This window comes from Callithrix jacchus, chromosome 1 (assembly GCF_049354715.1).
Source record: "Callithrix jacchus isolate 240 chromosome 1, calJac240_pri, whole genome shotgun sequence".
Classification (NCBI taxonomy): domain Eukaryota; kingdom Metazoa; phylum Chordata; class Mammalia; order Primates; family Cebidae; genus Callithrix; species Callithrix jacchus.
This window is the reverse complement of record NC_133502.1, coordinates 171,092,698-171,115,353: the sequence shown is the minus strand read 5'-3', so window position 1 is coordinate 171,115,353 and position 22,656 is coordinate 171,092,698. Positions and strand designations below refer to the sequence as shown.

At 41.0% G+C, this 22,656-nt stretch overlaps 1 protein-coding gene and 1 pseudogene across 1 annotated transcript in view; one reads left to right on the top strand and one right to left on the bottom strand.

Annotated features, from left to right (window-relative positions):
* Positions 1-22,656, top strand: part of LOC103794845 (olfactory receptor 1L8) — a 390,653-nt gene that overhangs the window by 316,981 nt on the left and 51,016 nt on the right.
* On the bottom strand, positions 3,487-4,377 carry LOC100405550 (olfactory receptor 1f45-like; annotated as a pseudogene).

The following is a 22,656-nucleotide window of genomic DNA, read 5'->3' as shown; positions in this document are numbered from 1 at the left end:
TAGATGTATCACAGAGGATTTTTTTAAGGCAGTGAAAATACTCTATATGATACCATGATGGTGGATACATGTCCTTATACATATAATTATATATTTGTCTAAACTCACAGAATGTACAGCACCTAGACTGAGCGCTAATGTGAAGTATGAACTCTGGGTGATGTCAATGCAGGTTTCATCAATTATAACAAATGTACCACTCTAGTGGAGGATGTGGATTGTGGATAATGGGGGAGGATATCTACATATTGGGACAGTGGGATATCTTCTTCCTCTCAATTTTGCTGTGAATTTTAAAATGCACAAAAAAGTCTTTCATTTATGTAGCCAACAAACTATGAAAAAATATTCATCATCACTGGTCATTAGAGAAATGCAAACCAAAACCACGTTGAGATACCATCTCATGCCAGTTAGAATGGCGATCATTAAAAAATCTGGAGACAACAGATGCTGGAGAGGATGTGGAGAAATAGGAATTCTTTTTTTTTTTGAGACGGAGTTTCGCTCTTATTACCCAGGTTGGAGTGCAATGGCGTGATCTCGGCTCACCGCAACCTCTGCCTCCTGGGTTCAGGCAATTCTCCTGCCTCAGCCTCCTGAGTCGCTGGGATTACAGGCACGCACCACCATGCCCAGCTAATTTTTGTATTTTTTAGTAGAGACGGGGTTTCAGCATGTTGACCAGGATGGTCTCGATCTCTTGACCTCGTGATCCACCTGCCTCGGCCTCCCAAAGTGCTGGGATTACAGGCATGAGCCACCGCGCCTGGCCCGAAATAGGAATTCTTTTACACTGTTTGTGGGAGTATAAATTAGTTCAATCATTGTGGAAGACAGTGTGTCAATTCCTCAAGGATCTAAAAATATAAATACCATTTGACCCAGCAATCCCATTACTGGGTATATACCCAAAGGATTGTAAATCGTTCTATTATAAAGACACATACACAAGTACATTCATTGCAGCACTGTTTACAATAGCAAAGACTTGGAACCAACCCAAATCCCCATCAATGATAGACTGGATAAAGAAAATGTGGCACATAGATACCATGGAATTCTATGCAGCCATAAAAATGGATGAGTTCATGTCCTTTGCAGGGACATGGATGAATCTGGAAACCATCATTCTCAGCAAACTGACACAAGAACAGAAAACTAAACACTGCATGTTCTCATTCATAAGTGGGTGTTGAACAATGAGAATGCATGGACACAGGGAGGGGAGCATCACACACTGCGACTTGCTGGGAGGTAAGAGAGCTGGGGGGGATAGCAAGGGGTGGGGAGATTGGGGAGGGATAACATTAGGAGAAATACCTAATGTAGGTAATGGGGGGATGGATGCAGCAAACCATCATGGCATGTGTATACCTATGTAACCATCCTGCATGATATACACATGTACCCCAGAACTTAAAGTATAATAAATAAAATTAAAAATAAATTGCATCACAGAAGATTATAAAATGCAAAACCCTAAAAAAAAGTCTTAAAAATATATCATGAACTTCTTTTTGCAGACAAGGAGACTCAAAGGGGTTAAATAATTTATTCTAGAATCATTCAGCTCCTAAGCACGATTTTCAGATTATTTGGAGTGTTTGAGAAAGTCCAAAAAATAACTCCCTCTTTTTCTCTCAAATTATTAATCAATTGATAAATAAGATGAGTAAAGAGAGATGCAAGCCAAGCTGTTCCTTTACTACTGATAGTGTCTAGACTGGAGGGCATGATTTGGGGTGAGAGCCCAAAAGCTTTTCTAGACACCTCCAGAAGTAGGCAAAGCTGGTTAAGGAGGCTCTCTTAGGTGTGTGTGGGTAACTGACTTGCCCTTGAAGTTACACACTAGAGCACATGCTCCCTCCTTGTAAGGAGGTTTGTTCTCAGGAAGAAACAGGGAGGATCTGGGCTGAGCATGCCCAAATTAGTCAATTAAATATTCTGGAGTAGAGTAAGGGAGATAACTAGGACAGTTGCTAACTGAGTGAATTTCCTCTAGTTGGAGGCATAGACCAAGCTTTGTGAAGAAACATTCCTCCAACATTAGCGCACTCTTCCTACATTAAATCAACTTATGATAACCTGTCTGGGGCAAATATGGAGGCATTAAATAATTATCGAGAGAATTATCCTTAAAGGATTCTCCACCTCTACATTCAGAAACCTCCAAAATATATGCCAGAGAAAATAATCACCTAGATTTTTTTTTCTTGAGACCAAGTCTTGCTCTGTCTCCCAGGCTTAAGTGCAGTGGTGTGATCTTGGCTGACTGGGACCTCCACCTCCCAGGTTCAAGCAATTCTCCTGCCTCAGCCTCCTGAGTAACTGGAACTACAGGCACAAGCCACCATGCCTGGCTAATTTTTGTATTTTTAGTAGAGACAGGGTTTCACCATGTTGGTCAGGCTGGTCTCAAATTCCTGACCTCGTGATCCACCTGACTGGGCCTCCCAAAGTGCTGGGATTACAGGGGTGAGCCACCACGCCCAGCCTAGAAGATTCTTGATAACAAACAAGAAGACTGGAAGAGGGCTCCAGAGGTGTGAGTGATTGGGGGCTGCACCAATAAAGAGAGAGGAGGCCCAGAGATGTATTAAGATAAATAATAGCTCTGAAGACTTAAATTTAATAAACATTTATTGAGCACTGACTGTAATTCTAGTGAGTTCACATGTTATTTATCATTTAGAGTAATTCTATGGTGTAGTTGTTCTTCCTGTTTTACAGGTAGGAACATCAAACCTCAGAGTGAAGGAAGTGGCCTCAGGTTACATCGTGTGGAAGTGGTGGACTTAGGGTCCTCATTTGTAACTCCGGAGTTCAAGTCTTGAGTACTTGTCACAATAACCTGAAATACCATTAGAACTGGGGTATGTTGGTGGGGTGGGGGGGATTTAGACTAGCATCATCCAGTCGCTTTATTTTACACATTTGGAAACCAAGGCTCAAAGTCCTCAAGTGATTGTGCAGCTGTCACACAGTTCATTAATGGCAAAGGCAGCGCTGAAACCCAGGACTTAAAACCTCCTTCTTATTCTTCCATAGAACACTGTCTGTTCAAGTGTAAAGTATCTGAATATTTCCGTTTTATTTCATTTTACCAGACATAATGAATCCTATGTTCTTGGGCTGTAAATAACTTCTGGAATTCTCTATAACTTGAGCTAAACAAGAATTTAGACTTTTGTTTTCATTTCATGTGCATACAAGTACCCCACATGCAGACTTCTCTTAGTCGTTTGGCAAAAACAAACAACAATTCCAAGAGTGGATAATGAACTAGTCAGAGCATGGACATTTTGTGAAAATGATTACAGATGGCTGATATCACTGGTTCCCTCCCCGTCTATTTCAAAATATAAACATGGCAACAATGAAGTCTTGAGCTCAGGGACGCTACAGTGGTTGGGCTCTTAGGAGACTCGTCAACTCTCAGCTCTGAGTCTTGGAGTCAGGAGCCTAAGGTCTTGAGAAAGGGTGCTAGGATGTTTTTATTCCAAGCAGTTTTCCCAGTGCCCCCTTCATATCCCTGTTCCTCAGGCTTTAGAGGAAGGGGTTCAACATGGGAGTCACCACCGTGTACATGACTGAGAAGACTCTGTCCTTTCCATCTGAGTGGGATGATGGAGGACATAAATAGACACCGATAGCTGTGCTGTAAAACAGAGAGACCACAGAGAGGTGGGAAGTGCAGCTGGGGAAGGCCCTTTGTTTACCCCTTGGGGAATCAATTCTTAGGATGGCCAATGCAATGTAAAAGTAGGACATAAGGATACAGACAAAGGGTGCAATCAGCAGCGTTCCTGCCACAAGGATGAGCACCAGATCGTTGACATAAGTACTGGAGCAGGCCAGCTTCAGGAGTGGGACCAGATCATAGAAGAAGTGAGGGATAATATTCGGACCACAGAAGGAAAGCCTGGTCACTAGGAGAGTATGCACTAGGGCATGTATAATAGTGGTCACCCATGACACAACCACCAACAGGACACAGCGCTGGGAGTTCATGGTCATGGCATAATGGAGGGAATGGCTGATGGCCACATAGTGGTCAAGGGCCATCACAGCCAGAAGAAAGTTGTCCAGATCTGCAAATATGCCAAAGAAATAGAGTTGTGTCAGACACCCCCCATAAGAAATCAGCTTAATTCTTGAGCTAATATGATCTAGCATCTTGGGAATTATTGTGGAGACAAAGCCAATGTCAGAAAAGGACAGGTTGGCCAGGAAGAGGCACATGGGGGTGTGGAGGTGCAGTCCAGAACCAATGGCCAGGATGATGAGCAGGTTCTCCATCACAGTGACCAGGTACATGACCAGGAAAAGTGCAAACAGGAGAGGCTGCAGCTCCAGGTGTTCAGAAAAGCCCATAAGAAGAAATTCATAGATGCGGGTCTGACTTCTTCTGTTCAAGTCTCAAATTCTGTGTAAAATAAATGTTTTTATAATATAAATAGCAAAAGAGTACAATAATGCTGTGTGAAAAGTACTTTGAACTCCTGTTTAAAAAAATTCTGTGGTTAAATAATTCTGTTTTGATAAAGCTTGAATTTATTATTGTGCATGTTAAAAAGTTTGTCAAGTTATCAATTGGTGTCAGTATTTGATATCTAAGGCTCCTTCAAACTCTTTCAGCTATTACTTTGATACATATAAGCCACCATGTAAAAGTGTACCTTGGATTGCACATATCCTATCTGTTTACAGTAATACTTTTCACTTAGTAATAATATAATTAAGTAAAAAGGTAAAATACCTAACATTGTGTATACACATAGTTCCATTTTAGTAAAAATGAAACAAGTGTTTGTGTATGAATAAGAATACTGTCTAGAAGAACACATGCAAAAGATGAATACTGTTTTCTTTGGGGAGTGAGTGTGAGGGGAAGGGTGGTGAGTGTCAACTTTTGTATCACTCAAATTTTTTACTAGCACATGTTATTTTTGAAATTAAAAGATTATTTTAAGTGTGATGGATATAATGGGTTGAATTAATTTAAATGGTGGTCCAGAAGCCAATATGGAGATTTTGGGAGACCCAGAATTCTGACAAGTTAACCAGAGTGTCAACCCTGGCAAGTAAATAGGAGAACAAAAATCAAATGATTTGACTTTGTGCAAAGAAAAAAAATGAAGTTACAGAGCAGCAAGAATTTTTCATCAAAGTCACTTTACTTAGAGGAATATTCTGACTTTCCCTAAGAAAAGCTACAGGAAATGCATTGAACACTGCTCCAGTATCCTCCAGCATACCTGGGAATGACACATGCTTTCCCTAACAGCTCACTCATAGGTGCTGCTCACTCACAGATGCTCCTAACTCACAGATGCTCCTCACTCACAGATGCTCCTCACTCGGAGGTGCTCCTCACTCAGAGGATAGGTGCCCTTCACTCATAAGTGCTCCTCACTCATAGGTACCCCTCACTCACAGGTGCTCCTCACTCACAGGTGTTTCTCCACTCAGTTTGGCTTCTCTTCTTCTGGCCCCTTGGATTTAAAAACCCAAATTTTATATGGTATATTCCAGGTATTGAACCCTTCTTTGCCTTATTATATTTATTTATGAGATTTATATATGTTAAATCTAAATAGAAGGTGTCAAGTCCTTCATTTGCCCCTAAAGCCACACCTTAATTTGTCTCTAGTGCTGCTTAGAGAATACCTTCATCTGGGACTTGAATTGTTTTTTTCCCGTAGCAGCCATAGTGAGGATATACCAGGATCTCATAATTAGATAATATTGGACATTAAGTTTATCCAATCCACAGCCCTAGTTCTGACACTATGAAAAAATTTGGAGTAATAATCATAGCTAATACTGGCTGAACACTAGCCATTGCTAGGTTCTGAATTCACTTAAGTGATAGCCCTGTGCACCAGCACTATCTTACTAATTTAAAGATGTAGAAATTGAAGTTCGGGGTGGCGATGCAATTGCTAAAGTCCACAGTACTAGGTACTGAAGCGAGTTTCGTCTAAGTCAAAAGGCTAAGTTCTACACAACTGTGCTACACTGCCTTTCAATATTCACCAAATCATTTTCTGACTCTAGTTCAGCCTCAAGCATATTTTCTATAAGGAGAGAATGCGCCATCAAGGAATTTAAATATCCATTCAATTTGACAATTGCAGTTCTCTTAGCAAATGAAGATGTAGATATTTTTGGATTATGCCTCAGTCTTTTGTGAACATGATTGACGTGAGTTAAGCTACTCTGGTCCAATCCAATCTCTGGACAAGATCCAGTTTTTACACTTGATTTGTACTCTGAGATGGAGCTACCCTGAAAGCACCAGACTCCTTCCTTCCTGGTGTCTCTAGCTCCTCTCCCCCTAATTGCTACCAAGTCCAGATTCAGAAGCTAAGCAGATAGCAGATGTACAGTGATAATTTTTGTCATATTTTATTTATGTCATCTTTACAATAAGAATTGGAAACCAGTGAACATTTCCTATTTATACTTTTTATGTGCCCAAGGGATACATACTTTCAGATTGCATGTTTTTATTAAATAATGAATAAAGAAATTTTATTATTTAATAAAAACATGCAGCCCAATTACATTGACTCCAAATAAGAATTTATTAGTATGAATTAGTGTTCTCAGAATTCTCCTGATATTCTGGGCAAGCAAACTAGTAACACTTAAAACAGGAGACCAACTCAAGATGACACGGTGAGAATAACCCAAGATTGAAGCTCTTGGTGAATGCGCGGAGGATGAGTCAGGGCCACATTTCCAGATGGATCTTTGTTGCCCACAGAATGGGGAAATCCCAGGTATAAAAGAGACGTGGGCGCCAGCGCAGCGGTTTTGGCTGGTGCAGCTGGTGGCCGGTGCACCCAGCAGCTAGCGCTGCAGCGCAGCGGCACTCCACAGCACTCCACACAAAGTGCATGGGTCCAGGTGCCCTGTTGAACTGGCAATCTGAGACTTGAGAGGGCAGATTGGCATATCGATCTGATTGAATGGGACTTGGACAGTGAGCCAGGCCAGGAGATTCCAGGGAAATGGCATTTGGGCCAGCGCAGTGGGACAAAAAAAACGGCAATTCCAAATGCTCCAGGGGGACAGTTTCACTGTGGGCATAGCTGAACCCAGGATGGTGCAGCTCGGTGGTGGAGGGGCGTCCACCATTACTGAGGCAATCCACCCCTACTGACGTACACTCCCATTGCTGATGCAGCCTGCCATTGCCAAGGCAACCCACCACAACAGAGAGACTCCACCACAGGGTGTAGACCGTGGCAGCAGGGCAGAGACCGCAGCAACAGGGCGGACCTCACACCAGCAGGGCGGAGCTTCGGCAGGCAAAAAGTGACTAGACTGCCTCCTAGCTGGGCAGGACAGCACAACGGACACTCACAAAGAAAGCCCTAACCCCCCAAGAAAGAGCATCTGAGAAAAAAAGGGTTTTTTTTTTAATGAGTTCTGCTGCAGGAGAATTAAACGTACCAGCATAACAGCCCTGAATGAACAACAGAGCTCACAGCTCAGCAATTGAGCTCATATAAAGTACAGACTGTCTCCTCAAGCAGCTCCCTGACCCCTCTATATCCAGAAGACTGACATTTGGCAGGCATCATTCTGGGACAAAGATAGCAGAAAAAGAAACTGGTAGCATCCCTCACTGTTCCGCAGCTGCTATAGGTGCACCCCAGAGTAGCAGAGCCTGGAGTGGACCTCAGCAGTTGTACAGTGGAGGGGCTAGACTGGTAGAAGGAAAACCAAGTAACAGAAATACCTCATCATCAACAATCTGGGAGTCCACTCAGAGACCCAATCGAAAAGTCAGCAACTACTCAGATGACAGGTGGATAAATCCACAAAGATGGGAAGAAACCAGCGCAAAAAGGAGGAAAACACCCAAAACCAGAACACCTCACCTCCTAGAAAGGACGAAAACTCCTCACCAGCAAGGGAACAAAGCTGGACGGAGAATGACTGTGATGAAATGACGGAATTAGACTTCAGAAGGTGGATAATGAGAAACTTTTGTGAGCTAAAAGAACATGTTTTAAATCAATGCAAAGAAACTAAGAACCTTGAAGAAAGATTTGAAAAAAGATTTGAGGAAATGATAACAAGAATGGATAACTTAGAGAGGAATATGAATGAATTGAAGGAGCTGAAAAACACAATACAAGAACTTCGCGAAGCATGCACAAGTTTCAACAACCAAATTGACAAAGCAGAAAAAAAAATCAGAAGTCAAAGACCAACTCAATGAAATAAAACGAGAAACCAAGATTAGAGAAAAAAACACAAAAATGAATGAACAAAGTCTGCAAGAAATGTGAGACTAAGTGAAGAGACCTAACCTACGTTTGGTAGGTGTACCAGAATGTGACGAAGAGAATTAATCCAAGCTGGAAAATACTCTTCAGGATATTATCCAGGAAAATTTCCCCCACCTAGCAAGACAGGCCAACACTCAAATGCAGGAAATACAGAGAACACCACAAAGATATTCCACAAGAAGAGCACCCTAAGGCACATAATTGTCAGATTCACCAGGGTTGAAATAAAGGAGAAAATAGAGAGAAAGGTCAGGTCACCCACAAAGGGAAGCCCATCAGACTCACAGCAGATCTCTCAGCAGAAACTCTACAAGCCAGAAGAGAGTGGGGGCCAATACCCAACATCCTTAAAGAAAAGAACTTTCAACCAAGAATTTCATATCCAGCCAAACTGACCTTTATAAGTGAAGGAAAAATTAAATCCATTGTGAACAAGCAAGTACTCAGAGATTTTTGTCAACACCAAGCCTGCTTTACAAGAGCTCCTGAAAGAGGCACTACACATAGAAAGGAACAACCAGTACCAGCCATTCCAAAATCACACTAAATGCTAAAGAGCATCAACATAATGAAGAATCTACATCAACTAACGGGCAAAACAGCCAGCTAGCATCAAAATGGCAGTATCAAATTCACACATAACAATATTAACCCTAAATGTAAATGGACTAAATGCACCAATCAAGACACAGACTGGCAAATTGGATAAAAAAACAAAATCCATCAGTGTGCTGTATCCAGGAAACCCATCTCACATGAAAGGATACACAAAGGCCCAAAATAAAGGGATGGAGGAATATTTACCAAGCAAATGGAAAGCAAAAAAAAAGCAGGAGTTGCAATTCTTATCTCTGATAAAATAGGCTTTAAAGCAACAAATATCAAAAGAGACAAAGAAGGTAATTACATAATGGAAAAAGGATCGATACAACAAGAAGAGCTAATGATCCTAAACATATACGGACGCAATACAGGAGCCCCCAGATACATAAGGCAAGTTCTTAATGACTTACGAAGAGACTTAGACTCCCACACAATAAGAGTGGGAGACTTTAACACTCCACTGTCAATATTAGACAGATCAACCAGACAAAAAATTAACAAGGATATCCAGGGCTTGAACTCAAACCTGGAGCAAGCAAACCTGATAGACATCTACAGAACTCTCCACCCTAAATCCACAGAATATACATTCTTCTCAGCACCACATCACACCTACTCTAAATTTAACCACATAATTGGAAGTAAAGCACTCCTCAGCAAATGCAAAACAACTGAAATCATAACAAACAGTCTCTCAGACCATAGTGCAATCAAGTTAGAACTCAGAATTCAGAAACCAACCCAGAACTGCACAGCTTCATGGAAACTGAACAACTGGCTCTTGAATGTTGACTGAATAAACAATGAAATGAAGGCAGAAATAAAGAAGTTCTTCAAAATCAATGAGAAGGAAGATACGACATGCCAGAATCTCTGGGACACATTTAAAGCAGTCTCTAGAGGAAAATATATAGCAATAAGTGCCCATATGAGGAGAATGGAGAGATGCAAAATTGACACCCTATCATCAAAATTGAAAGAGCTAGAGGAGCAAGATCAAAAAACTCAAAACCCAGCAGAAGACAAGAAATAACTAAGATCAGAGCTGAACTGAAGGAGACAGAGACATGAAAAACCCTTCAAAAAATCAATAAATCCAAAAGCTGTTTTTTTGCAAAGATCAACAAAATAGACAAACAACTAGCCAGATTGATAAAAAAGAAAAGAGAGAACAACCAAATTGATGCAATAAAAAATGATAAAGCGGAAATCACCACAGATTCCACAGAAATTCAAACCATCATCAGAGAATATTACAAACAACTTTATGCATATAAACTAGTAAACCTGGAAGAAATGGATAAATTCCTGGACTCCTGTGTCCTCCCAAGCCTAAACCAGGAGGAAGCCAAAACTATGAATAGATCAATGAGAAGGTCTGAAGTGAAGGCAGCAATTAAGAGCCTACAACACAAAAAAAGCCCAGGTCCAGATGGGCTCACAGCTGAATTCTACCAGACATACAAAGAGGAGCTGGTACCATTCCTTCTGAAATGATTCCAAATAATCCAAAAAGAGGGAATTCTTCCCAAATCATTTTATGAGACCAACATCATCCTGATACCAAAACCCGGCAGAGACCCAACAAGAAAAGAAAACTTCAGGCCAATATCCATGATGAACATAGATGCAAAAATCTTCAATAAAATATTGGCAAGCCAATTGCAACAGCACATCAAAAAAATTATCCATCATGATCAAGTAGGATTCATCCCGGGGATGCAAGGTGGGTTCAACATACACAAGTCTATAAATGTAATTCACCGCATAAACAGAACCAAAAACAAAAACCACATGATTATCTCAATTGACGCAGAGAAGGCATTTGACAAAATACAACAGCCCTTTATGCTAAAAACCCTCAATAAACTCGGTATCGATGGAATGTATCTCAAAGTAATAAAAGCTATTTATGACAAACCAACAGCCAATATCATACTTAATGGGCAAAAACTGGAAGCATTTCCTTTGAAATCCAGCACTAGACAAGGATGCCCTCTTTCACCACTCTTATTCAATATAGTTACTGGAAGTTCTAGCCACAACAATTAGGCAAGGAAAAGAAATAAAGTATATCCAAATAGGAAAGGTGGAAGCCAAATTGTCTCTATTTGCAGACAACATGATAGTATACCTAGAAGACCCCATCGCCTCAGCCCAAAAACTCCTGAAACTGATAAGCAACTTCAGCAAAGTCTCAGGATATAAAATCAATGTGCAAAAATCACAAGCCTTCCTCTACACCAATAACAGACTTAAAGAAAGCCAAATCAAGAATGAACTGCCATTCACAATTGCTACAAAAAGAATAAAATACCTTGGAATACAACTCACAAGGAATGTAAGGGACCTCTTCAAGGAGAACTACAAACCACTGCTCAACAAAATAAGAGAGGACACAAACAAATGGAGAAGCATTCCATGTTCATGGTTAGGAAGAATTCATATCGTGAAAATGGCTATACTGCCCAAAGTAATTTACAGAATCAATGCTATCCCCATCAAGCTACCATTGACTTTCTTCACAGAACTGGAAAAAACCACCATGAGCTTCATATGGAACCAAAAGAGAGCCCGCATAGCCAAGTCAATTCTAAGCAAAAAGAACACAACGGGGGGCATCACACTACCGGATTTCAAACTATACTACAAGGCTACAGTAATCAAAACAGCATGGCACTGGTACCAAAACAGAGATATAGACCAATGGAACAAAACAGAGGCATCGGAGGCAACACAACATACCTACAACCATACGATCTTTGATAAACCTGACAAAAACAAGCAATGGGGAAAGGATTCCCTGTTTAATAAATGGTGTTGGGAAAACTGGCTAGCCATGTGCAGAAAGCAGAAACTGGACCCCTTCCTGACACTGTACACTAAAATTAACTCCAGATGGATAAAAGACTTAAACATAAGACCTGGCACCATAAAAATTCTAGAAGGAAATCTAGGCAAAACCATCCAGGACATAGGAGTAGGCAAGGACTTCATGAACAAAACACCAAAGGCATTGGCAACAAAAGCCAAAATAGACAAATGGGACCTAATGAAACTCCACAGCTTCTGCACGGCAAAAGAAACAGTCACTAGAGTGGATCGGCAACCAACAGAATGGGAAAAAATTGTTGCAGTTTACCCATCTGACAAAGGGCTGATATCCAGAATTTACAAAGAACTCAAACAGATTTACAGGAAAAGTCAAACAAGCCCATTCAAAAGTGGGCAAAGGATATGAACAGACACTTTACGAAAGAAGACATATATGAGGCCAACAATCATATGAAAAAATGCTCATCGTCACTGGTCATCAGAGAGATGCAAATCAAAACCACATTAAGATAGCATCTCACGCCAGTTAGAATGGCGATCATTAAAAAATCTGGAGACAACAGATGCTGGAGAGGATGTGGAGAAAAAGGAACACGTTTACACTGTTGGTGGGAGTGTAAATTAGTTCAACCATTGTGGAAGACGGTGTGGCGATTCCTCAAGGCCTTAGAAATAGAAATTCCATTTGACCCAGCAATCCCATTACTGGGTATATATCCAAAGGACTATAAATCGTTCTACTGTAAAGACACATGTACACGAATGTTCATTGCGGCACTGTTTACAATAGCAAAGACCTGGAACCAACCCAAATGCCCATTGATGATAGACTGGATTGGGAAAATGTGGCACATATACACCATGGAATATTATGCAGCAATCAGAAATGATGAGTTCGTGTCGTTTGTAAGGACACGGATGAATCTGGAGAACATCATTCTCAGCAAACTGACACAAGAACAGAAAATGAAATACCGCATATTCTCACTCATAGGCAGGTGATGAATAATGAGAACACATGGACACAGGGAGGGGAGTACTAAACACTGGGGTCTATTGGGGGGAAAAGAGGAGGGCCAGTGGGGGTGGGGGAGCTGGGGAGGGATAGCCTGAGGAGAAATGCCAAATGTGGGTGAAGGGGAGAAAGGAAGCAAAACACACTGCCATGTGTGTACCTATGCAACTGTATTGCATGTTCTGCACATGTACCCCAAAACCTAAAATGCAATAAAAAATTTAAGAAAAAAAAACCAAAACACTTAAAACAATCGACTTTGGGGAAAAGATATGTCATTTTGTTTTAATTTTATTATGATAATTGATAATATCATCACACCCTGGTCAGTGGGTTTAAGCTGAAGGTGTGTCTCACAATCATCTGGAGAACGTTTCTTTTCCCCTATTCAAAATCTGAACTCCACTCTATCTGTACTCTTTAAAACATTGCATTAGAGTCATTTATTTGTTTCTGAGGAGAATATTTAGGTTGAACAGTGTAAAGGGAAAAATATCTTTAGTTTGCACTAAGAAAATCTTAATTAGCCTTCTTCATCAAGCTTAATAATATGGGTTTGAATAATTCATTTAACATCTCTGAAACCTATTATAGTTTCCCTCTCTGTGAAGAAGAGTAACTGAATCCTTGGTTTCTCTTTTCTGGTTCCTTAGATTTAAAAATCTAAGCTTTGGATGATGGTCTATTTCAGTTTCTAAACACTTCTTTGTTCTAAATGGCCTTATTATATTTGTTAGATTTATATATTTTTAAATCTAAATAAAAGGCATCAAGTCTTTCATTTGCCCCAAAGCTGCACCTTAATTTGTCTCTAGCACTGCTCAGAGAAAAGAATACCCTAACCTGGGACTTGTGTCGATGTTACAGGCTGCTGAAACATAGCCTCTTATTGCCATAAGGAAATTGTTAATGCTACTTCACACCATGACATAATCCGTTCTTCATGATTCTGTCTTCTTCTATCATCCAGTGATACTTCTCCTTCATGCCAAGCCACCCCACCTCCTCAACCATGAAGCCACTCACAGTCACCAAGCAACTCATCTTCCCGGTTCCATGATTTGCCATTGCTGTTCTCCCTTCCTGTGTGCCTCCTCCTCTCCACCAGGCAAGAGCTCAGGTGTCAACTTCTGAGAGTATTTTACATGTTTTTCTGTTGAAGTTCATTGCTTTATGCTCTTGCCCCTCACAGTCCTTTGTATGGGTCTCTGGTAGAATGTTTGACAGATTGCTTTATAATTGGCTGCTTATTCCCATTAGACTACATATCCCTTAGTGCCAGGCACTCATTTTTATTCATCTTGTTTCTTCTTCATATGTACTTGGGAACCATCTATTCAATAAAATGGAGATAGATGGGCAGTAAAATGATTTTTAAGCTATGACAAAAATGTGTGGTGTAGTTATTTAACTACCAGCATTGCTTTTTACTTACATAGACAGTTAACAGACTACCCTTAATGAGGAGCTTAGGTTACCCAGCATTAGTTTTAGTACATAGAAGGTATTCAAAATTGTTTGTGAAAAGGAAAAAAAAGTATTGTTGGATGTTGAATGAGCAAATCAATCGCATTTTTATAAAATACTGAATGCATGACTTGTTTCTGTTTTCTATGTGAACCAAACATTCTTTTGTTTAAAAAAGAATGCTTGGAAAATTAATGCTTGAGATTCAGATTTAATGTGAATGCATTTGCCGTTGGTCTGATTATGCTCCTTTGTGATCCCTCCCAATGCTGACAAATTTTCCCCCAAATCGCTTGCTTTTCCACATTTAAAAACTTAGCTAACCTGACCTGACATATTCCATTCATATGCCAAACCTCTCTCAGGGGTATATGGAAATTTCAGGAAACTGTGGTTTCAGAGACTAGGGATATAGATCACAACCTGGTAAAATAGTGCTCTGGATCAAAGCTACCTAACCACTCTAGCCTTTAGTGACTAAAACTTGTAAAGTCATCGAATCCAACTCCTTTATTTAGTGAGTGAGAAAACAGAACCTTAAAGGGCTGCTGAAATCATCCAAGAGCAGCATTACGACTGATACCGGAAACAGGGTTCCTAAAACTATTTCTATGGACCATTCTGATTCTCTTGATTGACCAAAAAATGAGAAGTGTGACCAATAACTTACTGTTGGTTCTGAGTTGGGCCGAGAAGCATTCCTCATTTATTCATGTTAAGGTAGAACTTTCAGACTTCTGCTTTAGGTTCTCACTTATCAAGAGTAGAAAAGCTATATTTAAGAACCACATGAAAAGACCTCATCTCCCCCTATGTTTAAGGCAAAGGAGCCTCCTGGGACATGGACCCCTCTTCTGCTCCAAAAAAGGAGAAATTAGAGCTGCACCCTGGATCCTGTATCAGTCAGACTGACTAGAACCATAGGAAGAGAGGAGCTACCTACATGCAGTTTCTGGTATCATCCCCAGAGCTCCCTGCTGAAAGTAGCAGAGACCTTTGGGAACTCCAGTCTCCAAAGCATTCACTGTGGGGAAAACCTGTTTTATTGCCAGCCCCAGTCCTCAAACTCTAAATGAACTCTGTGACTTCATGAAGTTCACTTATCCTCTTTGGACCTTAGTTTCATCAGGTAAATAATTCAGACAACAAAATATTCTCTCAACAGAAATCTTACAGCTATTTTTGCCATCCTACAGTGTACGAGTGAGTGAACACTGAAAGCAACAAAAGCAAAACACACATTTCTTTCAAGTACATGTGGAACATTCACTACGAGAGACAATACACTCGACCTCTGAAGGATATGTCTTTATTTTTGCTCATGAAATATGCAATAAGAATGATTATGTGAGGGGACTCAAGATGGCGCTGTGAGAACAACCCAGGATTGGAGCCCGCGTTGAATCCGCAAACGGTGAGTCAGTGCTGCATTTCCAGACTGATCTTTGTTGCCCACAGAACGGGGAAACTCCCAAGTATAAAAAGACACGGGACGCCAGGCAGTAGGTCTGCCTGGAGAAGCCGGCAGCCGGGGCGGCGGCCGGCCCTACCCAGCAATCCCCACAGGGCGCGCTTGTCCGGGTGCCTTGTTCAACCGGCAACCTGAGACTTGAGAGGGCTGGACTTGAGACTGAACGAGACTTGCACAGTAGCCCAGCCCAGGGGATTGCAGGGACAGATCGTTTGGGATACCCAGTGGGACGAACAAAACCGCGATTTCAAACTATCCCGGGCAGACGGTCCGAGACGCTCTGTGGGGGAGGGGCGTCCACCACTATGGAGGCAACCTGCCCCAACTGATATACACGCCCACTGCTGAGGCAGCCAGCCGGTGCCGAGGCAACCCGCCCCAACTGAGATACACGCCAACTGCTGACGCAGCCAGCCGTTGCCGAGGCAACCTGTCCCTACTCAGATACACGCCCACTGCTGACGCAGCCTGCCGTTGCTGAGGCAACACGCTACAACGAAGAGACTCCGCCGCAGGGCGTGGCGGAGACCACAGCAGAGCCGGCAGGAACAGCGCGAATCACACAACAGCAGGGTGGAGCCTCGGCAGCCAAACAGTGGCTAGTCTGCCTTCGAGCTGGGCAGGACACCTGATCGGACATCCAAAAATAAAGCCCAAACCCCTCAACACAGAGCATTTGAGAAAAAAAAAAAAAGGGTTGTTTAATGAGCTGTGTTGCAGCAGAATCAAACATAGCAGCCTAACAGCCCTGAATGAACAACAGAGTGCACAGCTCAGCAATTAAACCCCTATAAAGTACAAACTGTCTCCTCAAGCAGCTCCCTGACCCCTCTATATCCAAAAGACTGTCATTAGGCAGGCATCATCCTGGGACAAAGAGAGCAGAAAAAGAAACTGGTAGCATCCCTCGCTGTGCCACGGCTACTAGAGGTGCACCCCAGACAAGCAGGGTCTGGAGCGGACCTCAACACTCGTACAGCGAAGGGGCTAGACTGGTACAAGGAAAACCAAGCAACAGAAATACTTCATCATCAACATTCTGGGCGTCCACTCAGAGACCCAAACGAAAAGTCAGCAACTACGCAGACGACCAGCGGACAAATCCACAAAGATGGGAAGAAACCAGCGCAAAAAGGAGGAAAACACCCGAAACCAGAACACATCGCCTCCTAGAAAGGACCAAAACTCCTCACCAGCAAGGGAACAAAGCTGGACGGAGAATGACTGTGATGAAATGATGGAATTAGACTTCAGAAGATGGATAATGAGAAACTTTTGTGAGCTAAAAGATCATGTATTAAATCAATGCAAAGAAACTAAGAACCTTGAAAAAAGATTTGAAAAAAGATTCGAAGAAATGATAACAAGAATGGATACCTTAGAGAGGAATATGAATGAATTAAAGGAGCTGAAAAACACAATACGAGAACTTTGCGAAGCAGACGCAAGTTTCAATAGCCGAATTGACCAAGCAGAAGAAAGAATATCTGAAGTCGAAGACCAACTCAATGAAATAAAACGAGAAACCAAGATCAGAGAAAAAAGCGCAAAAAGGAATGAACAAAGTCTCCAAGAAATGTGGGACTATGTGAAAAGACCTAACCTACGTTTGATAGGTGTACCAGAAGGGGACGAAGAGAATGAATCCAAGCTGGAAAATACTCTTCAGGACATCATCCAGGAAAATTTCCCCCACCTAGCAAGACAAGCCAACACTCAATTGCAGGAAATACAGAGAACACCACAAAGATATTCCACAAGAAGAGCAACCCCAAGGCATATAATCGTCAGATTCAACAGGGTTGAAATAAAGGAGAGAATACTAAGGGCAGCCAGAGAGAAAGGTCGGGTCACCCACAAAGGGAAGCCCATCAAACTCACAGCAGATCTCTCGGCAGAAACACTACAAGCCAGAAGAGAGTGGGGGCCGATATTCAACATTCTTAAAGAAAAGAACTTTCAACCCAGAATTTCATATCCAGCCAAACTGAGCTTCAGAAGTGAAGGAAGAATAAAATCCTTTGCAAACAAGCAAGTACTCAGAGATTTTGTCACCACCAGGCCTGCTTTACAAGAGCTCCTAAAAGAGGCACTACACATAGAAAGGATCAATCAGTACCAGCCATTCCAAAATCACACTGAATGCTAAAGAGCTTCAACATAATGAAGAATCTACAACAACTAACAGGCAAAACAGCCACTTAGAATCAAAATGGTAGTATCAAATTCACACATAACAATATTAACCCTAAATGTAAATGGCCTAAATGCACCAATCAAAAGACACAGACTGGCAAATTGGATAAAAATCCAAAACCCATCAGTGTGCTGTATCCAGGAAACCCATCTCACATGCAAGGATACACAAAGGCTCAAAATAAAGGGATGGAGGAAGATTTACCAAGCTAATGGAAAACAAAAAAAAGCAGGAGTTGCAATTCTCATCTCTGATAAAATAGACTTTAAAGCAACAAAGATCAAAAGAGACAAAGAAGGCCATTACATAATGGTAAAAGGATCGATACAACAAGAAGAGCTAACGATCCTAAACATATATGGACCCAACACAGGAGCACCCAGATACATAAGGCAAGTTCTTAATGACTTACAGAAGGACTTAGACTCCCACACAATAATAGTGGGAGACTTTAACACTCCACTGTCAATACTAGACAGATCAACCAGACAGAAAATCAACAAGGATACCCAGGGCTTGAACTCAGACCTGGAGCAAGCAAACCTGGTGGACATTTACAGAACTCTCCACCCCAAATCCACAGAATACACATTCTTCTCAGCACCACATCACACCTACTCTAAAATTGACCACATAATTGGAAGTAAAGCACTGCTCAACAAATGCAAAACAACTGAAATCATAACAAACAGACTCTCAGACCATAGTGCAATCAAGTTAGAACTCAGAATTCAGAAACCGACCCAGAACCGCACAGCTTCATGGAAACTGAACAACTGGCTCTTGAATGTTGACTGGGTAAACAACGAAATGAAGGCAGAAATAAAGAAGTTCTTCGAAACCAATGAGAACGAAGACACAACGTGCCAGAACCTCTGGGACACATTTAAAGCAGTCTCTAGAGGAAAGTATATAGCAATAAGTGCCCATATGAGGAGAATGGAGAGATCCAAAATTGACACCCTATCTTCAAAATTGAAAGAGCTAGAGGAGCAAGATAAAAAAAACTCAAAACCCAGCAGAAGACAAGAAATTGCTAAGATCAGAGCTGAGCTGAAGGAGATTGAGACACGAAAAACCCTTCAAAAAATCAATAAATCCAAGAGCTGGTTTTTTGAAAAGATCAACAAAGTAGACAGACCACTAGCCAGATTGATTAAAAATAAAAGAGAGAACAATCAAATAGATGCAATAAAAAATGATAAAGGGGAAATCACCACAGATTCCACAGAAATTCAAACCATCATCAGAGAATATTACAAACAACTCTATGCACATAAACTAGTAAACCTGGAAGAAATGGATAAATTCCTGGACTCCTGTGTCCTCCCAAGCCTAAACCAGGAGGAAGCTGAAACTATGAATAGACCAATAACAAGGTCTGAAGTTGAGGCAGCAATTAAGAGCCTACCTCACAAAAAAAGCCCAGGTCCAGACGGGTTCACAGCCGAATTCTACCAGACACACAAGGAGGAGCTGGTACCATTCCTTCTAAAACTATTTCAAACAATCCAAAAAGAGGGAATCCTTCCCAAATCATTTTATGAGACCAACATCATCCTGATACCAAAACCCAGCAGAGACCCAACGAGAAAAGAAAACTTCAGGCCAATATCCATGATGAACATAGATGCAAAAATCTTCAATAAAATATTGGCAAGCCGATTGCAACAGCAAATCAAAAAACTTATTCATCATGATCAAGTAGGATTCATCCCAGGGATGCAAGGCTGGTTCAACATACGCAAGTCTATCAACGTAATTCACCACATAAACAGAACCAAAAACAAAAACCACATGATTATCTCAATTGACGCAGAGAAGGCATTTGACAAAATTCAACAGCCCTTTATGCTAAAAACCCTCAATAAACTCGGTATCGATGGAACGTATCTCAAAGTAATAAAAGCTATTTACGACAAACCAACAGCCAATATCATACTGAATGGGCAAAAACTGGAAGCATTCCCTTTGAAATCTGGTACTAGACAAGGATGCCCTCTCTCACCACTCCTATTCAATATAGTACTGGAAGTTCTAGCCAGAGCAATCAGGCAAGAAAAAGAAATAAAGGGTATTCACATAGGAAAGGTGGAAGCCAAATTGTCTCTATTTGCAGACGACATGATAGTATACCTAGAAGACCCCATCGCCTCAGCCCAAAAACTCCTGAAACTGATAAACAACTTCAGCAAAGTCTCAGGATATAAAATCAATGTGCAAAAATCACAAGCATTCGTCTACACCAATAACAGACTTAAAGAAAGCCAAATCAAGAGCGAACTGCCATTCGCAATTGCTACAAAAAGAATAAAATACCTTGGAATACAACTCACAAGGAACGTAAGGGACCTCTTCAAGGAGAACTACAAAACACTGCTCAACGAAATCAGAGAGGACACAAACAGATGGAGAAACATTCCATGTTCATGGTTAGGAAGAATTAATATCGTGAAAATGGCTATACTGCCCAAAGTAATTTACAGAATCAATGCTATCCCCATCAAGCTACCATTGACTTTCTTCACAGAACTGGAAAAAACCACCATGAGCTTCATATGGAACCAAAAGAGAGCCCGCATAGCCAAGTCAATTCTAAGCAAAAAGAACACAGCGGGGGGCATCACACTACCGGATTTCAAACTATACTACAAGGCTACAGTAATCAAAACAGCATGGTACTGGTACCAAAACAGAGATATAGACCAATGGAACAAAACAGAGGCACCGGAGGCAACACAACATACATACAACTATACAATCTTTGATAAACCTGACAAAAACAAGCAATGGGGCAAGGATTCCATGTTTAACAAATGGTGTTGGGAAAACTGGCTAGCCATGTGCAGAAAGCAGAAACTGGACCCCTTCCTGACACCTTACACTAAAATTAACTCCAGATGGATTAAAGACTTAAACATAAGACCTGGCACCATAAAAACCCTAGAAGGAAATCTAGGCAAAACTATCCAGGACATAGGAGTAGGCAAGGACTTCATGAACAAAACACCAAAAGCATTGGCAACAAAAGCCAAAATAGACAAATGGGACCTAATGAAACTCCACAGCTTCTGCACGGCAAAAGAAACAGTCACTAGAGTGGATCGGCAACCAACAGAATGGGAAAAAATTTTCGCAGTCTACCCATCTGACAAAGGGCTGATATCCAGAATTTACAAAGAACTCAAGCAGATTTACAGGAAAAAAACAAACAAGCCCATTCAAAAGTGGGCAAAGGATATGAACAGATACTTTACGAAAGAAGACATATATGAGGCCAACAATCATATGAAAAAATGCTCATCGTCACTGGTCATTAGAGAGATGCAAATCAAAACCACATTGAGATACCATCTCACGCCAGTTAGAATGGCGATCATTAAAAAATCTGGAGACAACAGATGCTGGAGAGGATGTGGAGAAAAAGGAACACTTTTACACTGTTGGTGGGAGTGTAAATTAGTTCAACCATTGTGGAAGACAGTGTGGCGATTCCTCAAGGCCTTAGAAATAGAAATTCCATTTGACCCAGCAATCCCATTACTGGGTATATATCCAAGAGACTATAAATCGTTCTACTATAAGGACACATGTACACGAATGTTCATTGCAGCACTGTTTACAATAGCAAAGACCTGGAATCAACCCAAATGCCCATTGATAATAGACTGGATTGGAAAAATGTGGCACATATACACCATGGAATATTATGCAGCAATCAGAAATGATGAGTTCGTGTCGTTTGTAGGGACATGGATGAATCTGGAAAACATCATCCTCAGCAAACTGACACAAGAACAGAAAATGAAACACCGCATATTCTCACTCATAGGTGGGTGATGAAAAATGAGAACACATGGACACAGAAAGGGGAGTACTAAACACTGGGTTCTATTGGGGGGAAAATGGGAGGGCCAGTGGGAGGGGGAGGTGGGGAGGGATAGCCTGGGGAGAAATGCCAAATGTGGGTGAAGGGGAGAAGAAAAGCAAAGCACACTGCCATGTGTGTACCTACGCAACTGTCTTGCATGCTCTGCTCATGTACCCCAAAACCTATAATCCAATAAAAAATTAAAAAAAAAAAAAAAAGTATGATTATGTGCTGGGTCATACAATAGCCTAAAAATCTTCAAAGAATTGAAATAACACCAAGTATGACATCCCACCTAATTGTGATTTTAATTTTTTTTCCTCAATAACTAATGATATTGAACATCTTTTCATGTGCTTATTGGTTATTTATATGTCTTCTTTTTATGAATTTGTATACCCATTTTATTGGGTGGATTGTCTTTAATAATTCATAAGAATTTTTAATTCATGTGTACTGTATATGAATCTATCAGCTATATGTATTGTGAACATTTTCTCCCAGTCTGTGGCTTAATTCTTCTTTTTCTAACATTGTCTTTTGGTGGACATAGAAGTTCAGTTTAGGTGAAGTCCAATTACCCATTATTCTTTCTATGGGGATTTCAAGAAACTGTGTCCTGTTTATGAAATATATTTAACTAAAGATTGTGAAGACATTAACATTTTTTTTCTAGGAGCTTCAAAACTTCAGCTTTCATGTTTAGGTTTTACATTAGAAAAAAATGTTTTCAATTAACCAGGTAACAGTGTGTATTAGTCCGTTCTCACATTGTTATAATGAACTACCTGAAACTGGGTAATTTATGAGGCAAAGAGGTTTAATTGGCTCACAGTTCTGTAGGCTGTACAGAAAGCATGGCTGGGGAGGCCTCAGGAAAATTAC